Source organism: Nomascus leucogenys, chromosome 20 (genome assembly GCF_006542625.1).
Source record: "Nomascus leucogenys isolate Asia chromosome 20, Asia_NLE_v1, whole genome shotgun sequence".
NCBI classification, from domain to species: Eukaryota; Metazoa; Chordata; class Mammalia; order Primates; family Hylobatidae; genus Nomascus; species Nomascus leucogenys.
In genome coordinates this window covers 82,175,869-82,183,394 of record NC_044400.1, presented here as the reverse complement: position 1 = coordinate 82,183,394, position 7,526 = coordinate 82,175,869, and the positions used below count along the sequence as shown (strand labels likewise).

The 7,526-nt window shown below is 61.9% G+C and overlaps 1 long non-coding RNA gene across 1 annotated transcript; it reads right to left on the bottom strand.

Moving 5' to 3' along the window:
* Window positions 1-477: 477 nt before the first annotated feature.
* LOC101177218 lies at window positions 478-6,573 on the bottom strand. Its single transcript, XR_179980.1, has 2 exons — window positions 6,478-6,573; window positions 478-961 (listed from the first exon to the last, which is right to left on the bottom strand). It is a non-coding gene; the product is annotated as an uncharacterized LOC101177218 (long non-coding RNA).
* Window positions 6,574-7,526: the final 953 nt, after the last annotated feature.

Sequence of the window (7,526 nt, the reverse complement as noted above, 5' to 3'; positions counted from 1 at the left end):
TCGTTTTGGGTCCTTCTTCATTCTCAGCTCCTCCCTCTTCCTGGTTTCTCTCTCATCCCAGCTCCTCTTTTTCCCCAGGTCCTCCCTCATCCCAGTTCCTCCCTCAGGTCCTCACTCTTCCCCAGATCCTCTCCAATCCCCAGCTTCTCCCTAATCCCCAGCTTCTCCCTCTCCCAGCACCTCCCTCATTTCCAACTCCTTCCTCTTCCCAGATCCTCCCTCATCCCAGCTGCTCCCTCATTTCAGCTCCTCCCCAGTTCCCAGCTTCTCCCTCACTGCAGTTCCTCCTCAGCCCCAGCTTCTCCCTCCCAGCTCCCCCCATCCTCAGCTCCCCCTTACCCTCAGCTCCTCCCTCATCTCAGCTCCTCCCTCACCCTCAGCTCCTCCCTCATCTCAGCTCCTCCCTCATCCCAGCTCCTCCCTCATCCCCAGCTCTTCCCCCCTTGCCAGCAGCCACACTGCACACCAGAGCCAGAGTGATTTTTAAATTTCACTTCCGAATAATTTTAGATTTACAGAGTAGTGCAAAGACAGCACATAGAGTTCGGATGCCTCCCCGGCCCTCCCAGTGTTTCATCTTGTCACCTTCGTCACAGCCTGGCACGTGGCTCTTCCCTGAATTCGAGCCTTCCTTTGGGCTCCCCGCTTTCCCAGTGCCGTTTGTCTGATCTAGGACTCTGCACCATCTCTTCAGGCCCCACTGGTCTAGGACGGCCTTGACAGCTTTTGGGGGCACTGCTTGGCGTCCTGCAGAGTGTCCCAGTCAGGGTTGGTCTGGGGATTGTCTCAGGGCCAGACTGGTGCCCTCCTCATCCCCTCCCACCAGGGGCAAAAGCCCCCGCCTGCCAGTCATGTGGCTGCTCTCCCCCGGTGCCCTGTGTGAGGGGAGAGTCAGTGAAGCCCCCACTCAAATGGTTCAGCTCCTCCTCCAGGGACATCCAGCATGTTTCTTCGGATTCCTCTGTGAGGAAGATTGGAAGACATTCTTTTAAAACATGATGGTCTCTGGTGCCCCCACGCCTCTCTTCCTCTCTGTGGCCCTCAGCCGAGGGATCATTTCAAGGGACCCCCAGCCCCACTCTGTTCCAGCCTCTCCTGTGGGGCCTTGCAGACACGGGCTCCCCTGAGACAGGCGAGGCCTGGGCAGGTGCAGGAGGTGGGCCTGGAGCCGGTGGGTGGGGCTGGCTGGACGGCTGATGGTCAGTGGGTGGCAGGCTCAGCTTGCTTCTGGCAGGAGGGCCCGTGCCCTGTGTGCCAGGCTGCTGGGCCTCCCTGGATGGACCGGCTGCCCAAACCCCTCGACTATGACAAGCTTTCATGGTCTCTGCCTCCCTCAGTGTCAACACATGACATTGAGGTTAAAAAATGTGCCAGGTGGATGAGTGATAGGCCCCCTTCACAGAAGGTGGCCACAGAAGCAACCTGCACGTCTAAAGGCACGTGAGAGCAGTCCAGTCCCCACGCAGTGAAGGGGCCCCATCCGCCCACCAAGAGGACAGGGTGCAGCAAGCCAGCTACCCCCTGAGTGCCCACTGCCTGCCCATGCCCTGCTGGGGGAAGAGGCAGCTGGGGGCCGCCCGGCAGGGCTGACTGCATGGGGCACACCCAGCTGGGCTTGTGGTCCCTGGGGAGGGCTGGCAGCCCCTTCAGGAGAAAGCACAGCCACAGGATGGGATGCTGTGTGGACTCAGGTCCAGGGCTCCGCCACACCCCAAGTCTTTCTGGCCCCCAACCTTACCACATCCCACCCTGCACCCAAGTTGGCATCATCCACTGTGCAGACTGGATGCAGATCATCCAACGTGAGCCACAGGGGACTTTGACAGGGGAGATGGCTGCGGTCTGGCAGGGGCCACACCAGGGGAAAGAAAGGCAGTGACAGGCACAGGCAGTGCCCCTGACAGAAGGGTGGCCTGGGAGGGGGGCTGTCCAGGGGGTTGCTGAAGGTATGGCAGGAAGACCAAGAGGCAGGACGGGGAGCGCCTTGCCCGAAGCTGAGTACAGGTGGCGGCTGTCCAGCAGGGGGAGGGAGGGGTCTCCATGATACTGAGCGGAAGAGGAAGGTGCTGGACACTGCCCCTACCCAGGAAATGGCCTGGCACCCCTGGGGTCCTAAACAAGCCAGTCTCCCTCCTTGCCAGAAAGCAGGAGCTGGGGGCAGAATGAGGAGGCTGCTGGGTCCCCAGCCGGGAGAGCCATCGTTCTTGGCGGCCTGTTAAGGGGTGGGAAGGGAGAGGGTCACCCTGAGACCCAGGCATACAGGACAGTACACTGTGCCCGGGGTCGCCAGGGCCACCTCACCCCCAGGACCCCCTGCAGCCACCCGGGGTGAAGTGGCCCCAGGGCAGCGTGAGAATTCCACACCCCCCACCTGCCCGGCTGTAGGCTGCAGCCTCCCTCCTGGCCATCCCAGCAGCATCTGCAGCTGGGCCTATGCGGTGAGTCCACCTTAAGTGGGTTTGATCGGCCCGTGCACTGGTGAGCGCATGCTAATATTGGCTCCAATAAAGAGCAAATCAGGGCCCTCGTCGACACGTCTTATCACACAGTCAGAACTGATGGCTGCAGAAGTCATAAAGATCCCATTTAATCTCGCGCCTATCTATCACGCGGCTGCCTTCATCCTCTTTGTGCCGGGGTAATATGTGCTCATTACGAAAGCAAAACAGATCTGGCATGAATAAACGCAGGATGAAGTGCTCACTCGGAAAGTGACAGCATGATCAGTGGCGGCAGTAATCGCAGAGAATCGCGGGCTAAATTATTCCATAACCATGATTTGAGGGGACAGCCCAGAGCACCCCACAGCTGCCTGCAGCGCAGCGACGTGTCCTGATAAAACATCCTTCCCAATTTACGGGGCCGCGCTTGACTAATCCGCCTCAGTGCGCACACTGTCTAATCATGCCATCAGCACTGTGAGAAGGGGCTCAATTGGGACTCAAATGAAAGGAGATTGGAAAACTACCCTCAATTGAAATTACATTTGTAAATGAGGCAGAGTTTTCTGTTCAGAGTGTGAACGTTAAGGCAAATCTGCTCGAGAAAGTGGAAGAGGCGGCGGTGGGCGGGCCGGGGACGCCGCAGGGGCGGCTGGGACTGTGCCCCGGCTGGGGCTGGGGCACGGGGCCGGGGTCCACATTCTGGAGAGATGCCTGGCACCATGCTGGCCCCTGGGGACAGCCCCAGGAGAGGAGAGGGGCTGTGGCGGGAGCCCGGAGAGTTGGGCCTGGTTTGTCAGACATCAGACTTCACTCCCCACTCTGTAAAATGGGGCGCAGGGTGGCCTCCTTGAAGGAGGGGGTAAGACAGAACGAGGGACGAGTCAGCTTAGCTGGCCTCCTCTCTGCCTTCCAAGGGTGCCCCCGCCCCTCCCTCCCGCACTGCACACTGTTCCCCGCCCCTGCCTCCCTCCGGCCCTCTGTGTGTCTGGTAGTGTTCCGGGTCCTCTGAGGCAACTGAGCGGGTATTGTGGGGGCAGGGGCACTTCCCGCACCGGGGTGTTCGGTCTGAGGCTGTCCTCGTGGTAGGGGAGGGCTGGACACAGATCACCTGCCTGACCATGTGCCCAGGTCATTGGCCAGGCACACTCACTGGGACACTGCAGGAGGGGAGCACACAGGGAGAGCAGAGGAGGCCACGTGCCAGACGGATGGACCTGCCCCCCAGGACAGTGGCGAACCCAGGGGAAGGTGGCCTTGGGCCCTGGAAGTCCTCTCCCAGAGGCAGGGCCTGTGCTCAGGGCTCAGGGATGGCCATGGGGACCCCACCAGCAGACGGAGGCTGGACGCTGGCAGCTCCCGTGGCCACAGGGTGGGGGGTGGGGGAGGGGCTCCTGCCTGCTGGTCTCACCTCAGGGACTGCTGGCCAGAGTGGCCCCAGCAGCAGCGGTGAGGTACCCAGCACCTCCTCACAGGCCTTTATGTAAATCAAGGCCTAATTAGGCCACCCGGCGTTTGTGTAGAATATCATCTTTTTAATTACCAGCCCTGGGCAGGTTCCCCGGCTGCCTGTTGTGGGCCAATTACCATAAATCCCCCGGTAACAATTAACAATGTTGGAGCAAGCTGCATGTATTTCCAATGTTATAATTATGCGCGGCGCTCTTGTTAATTGGCCTATCTGACTCTGTACTTTTTATGCCGCTCATCTGCTCATTACCCCGGCCATTTAATTCAATTAGCACCTTAATTAGAGGAACAGCCTTGTCCAATGTCGGGGCCTTGTCAGGGAGCCGCCTGATGAGCAGAGACAAACACAGGCTCTGCGGGGACCAGGCAGCCGCAGGGCTGCGGGTTGGGGGCTGCAGGTGAGGGGCTGCGGGGGTGCAGGTGGGGGGCTGCGGGGGTGCTGCCCGGGGATGCTCTGGGGGTTCTCCCTATGCCCTTGACCCGGCTGCCCTTGCAAGTCGGGGTGAGCAGCCACAGCGCGATTCCTGCCCGCCCTGAGCGCCCTCCCCCGCCACGACCTTCAGGCGTCTGGAAAGGTCTGTAGTCCTGGCTGCCAACACCCCCAGGCCCCCCCAAGCATGGACACGGCCCCCAGACCGGCACGATGTCCAGGCTAGGTTTTGTTTTGTGCCAGTCTATTGAAATCGCTATTCCCTGCCTATTAATTCTCCTAATTAGAATTAAATGAAGCATGCTAAATTGCTAGATTAACCAATAATTAAGCAGCCACCGCACTAAAACTGAACACCCCGTGTGGCCTGCACCCCGTCTGCGTGCAAGTGCCAGGGGCGGGCGTGCCAGGCAGGAGGGGCCGACGAGCCTTGGGGACAGCGGTGCGCGCGCTAGTGCCCACACCCGGTGTGCAGAAGGGCGCGAGCGTTGGCGTGAGAGCCGGTGTGGCCCGGAAGCTCTGCAGGAACGTGTTGGGGTAGGAGGAGAGGGGACCCTCAGTTACGGGGAGAGGGCATCACAAGGGCCTTGCTGGGGGCAGATTTGTCGTGAGCGCGACAGACCCACCAGACTCTGCAGGTCCCCGTGGGAAGCGCCCTGCCCTCCACGCCTACCTACGAGGTCGCGACCCCCCCCACCCCGAACCGCCCTCTGCAGACAGCGAGGCTGGGAGGAGGAAAGGAGCGAACCAAAGCTCCCACCGTCACCAGGGAAGGGAGAGGAGGGCAGGGAAGGGGCGGAGGAGGGGAGAGAAGAGGGGGAGGGGAGAGAAGAGGGGGAAGGGAGAGAAGAGGGGGAAGGGAGAGAAGAGGGGGAAGGGAGAGAAGAGGGGGAAGGGAGAGAAGAGGCGGAGGAGAGGGATCGCCTCTCGAGGCGGGGCGGGCGGGAAAGGGCGCGGCCCAGCTGCGATACCCCTAGGCCCCCACCCCCGCAGGCGCAGAGCCGGGGCTCTCCCCCCACAGCCCCGCCCGCCCTCCAGGCCGGAATCGAGGTCCCCTTCCCAGCGCTGCTGGACGCCCCTCCCGAGCCCTCCCGAATCCGACCCGCCCAGAGGGGGCTGCGCCTCCAGGGGCTCCCGCCAGGCCCCTGCCCCCCCTGCTCTGGCGCGCCCCCCGCCCCTAGCCGCCATCCCCGCCCGAGGGTCCCAGCCAGCGCCCCGGCCCGCGGCCCCGCCCGCGCCTGCTGGGCGCCCCCTGGTGGCCTCGACTGGGCCCTGCCGCTGAGCCCACGGCCCTCGGGGGAGGCCCCTCCCTACCCCGGCCGCCCTCGGGCCCCCACGGTCCACTCCCCCATGGGGACCGGCATGTTGCCTTTAGGTACCAAGCCCCTGCGTGGGCGCTTGCGCCACCTCCCCGCCCTCCGCACTCGGCCCCTTGTCCCAGCCCCGCGTCCTGGGGAGGAGGCTTGAGCCGCAGCCCAGCACCCAGAAGTGCAGCGCGCACGGGTGGGGCCAGGCTCGAGTCAGCCGGTGACGCAGCCGCTGTGTGACCAGGGCGGATGGCCCAACCTCTCTGAGCCTCCGTTTCCCCGCCTGTAAAAGGGGCTGGGGCTGCCTCCCAGGGCCGCTGCGAGGCGTGAGTGAGTTACGACTCAGAACGCCCAGGTCCGAGGTGAGCACACGCGACACCCGCGAGCCACGGCCACGCGTGTCTTCAGGGCGCCTCCCGCCACGGGCTGGCCAGGAGTGTCCGCGCTGTCGGGACAGGAATGGGCGCGGCCCCAGCGCTGCGGGGCCCGCAGGGAGGGCGCAGGGGTCGAGCATCCGCCCCGGGGCATCCACCCGTCAGGCCTCGCCGTAAACTTCCTCGTTACAGCCGCTCCTGCAGCCGGAAGATATTGACTCGGAGGAGAAACAATGGCACGAATAAAATAAAAATAAAAAAGTTAATTATCCTTTGTGTTTGTAATTTAATTAAAGATGCAGTAAAGTTTTACTGTTTTTCCAGGTGATGATGTTTAGAGCCCCGAGAAGCTATTTGTGCTGGTGAGATTAAAGTGCATTTTAAAATGTTCCTTCAGTACTTTCACATTTGTTGATAGATTTTTAAATTAAACTTTAAATTGTAATCTAAATTACCTCCAACAATTCATGGTCCCTGTAATGAACTCCCACCGTTCCCGCTGTCATCCGTCGATGATGGAGTGCGAGCCGGGAGCTGCAGCCCCGCGGGCGCCGAACCAACCGCGGAGGCCAGGCAGCCTCGCCCCGGGGACCCCGCCCACGGCGCCCCACACCCGCGGCCAGTCAGGGAGGCCAACGCCGCGAGACAGAAGCAGCCAGACCCCGCGGGCCACCAGTGTGGCCAGAAAAGATCTGCAGGGATGTGAGGGCAGCTCAGAGCTGAGATCTAAGGCTGGGGCAGAACCGGACGGCGCAACAAGCTAGGGAGAAAGCATCCCCGGGTCGGGGTGCACCGAGCCCCAGACCCCACCCGCCTCCCGCCCGGACCCCGCCTCCACTCAGGGAGCCGGGCCCCGCCTCCCGCCCTAGGCCCCGCCTCCCACCTCGGGCCCCCACCTCCCGCCCAGGCCCTGCCTCCTACCCAGGCCCTGCCCCCAACTCAGGGCCCCGCCTCCCGCCCAGGCCACGCCTCCCATTCAGGACCCTGCCTCCCGCTCAGGGACCCGCCTCCCACTCAAGGCCCCGCCTCCCACCCAGGCCCCCCTCCACTCAGGGCCCCGCCTCCTACCCAGGCCCCGCCTCCACTCAGGGCCCCGCCTCCCACTCAGGGCCCCACCTCTGCTCAGGGCCTCCGACCCAGGCCCCGCCCCTCACCCGGGCCTCGCCTCCTGCGATCTTGCATGCCACAGTTGCTCAGACCAGATTTTCATCATAATGCCCCCTCCCTTACAGAAGTAGAAGTTAAAGGCAAAACCAATTTTGAGTCTCCAGTTTTCTCCAAATGTTCTAGAAATCGGTCATTTTCTTAAATGTTTAACTGTTACCTGAATTTTCTCTTCCTCGTGGTCCTGCATATCTGTAATATTACTGGCAAAACCCAGTTAGACTTTTAAGGCATGTATGTGTTTCTAAGCAGGCCAAATATCTTTTTTTGTTGTTTTTTTAAGACAGAGCTTTGCTCTTGTCGCCCAGGCTGGAGTGCAATGGGGCAATCTCGGCTCACT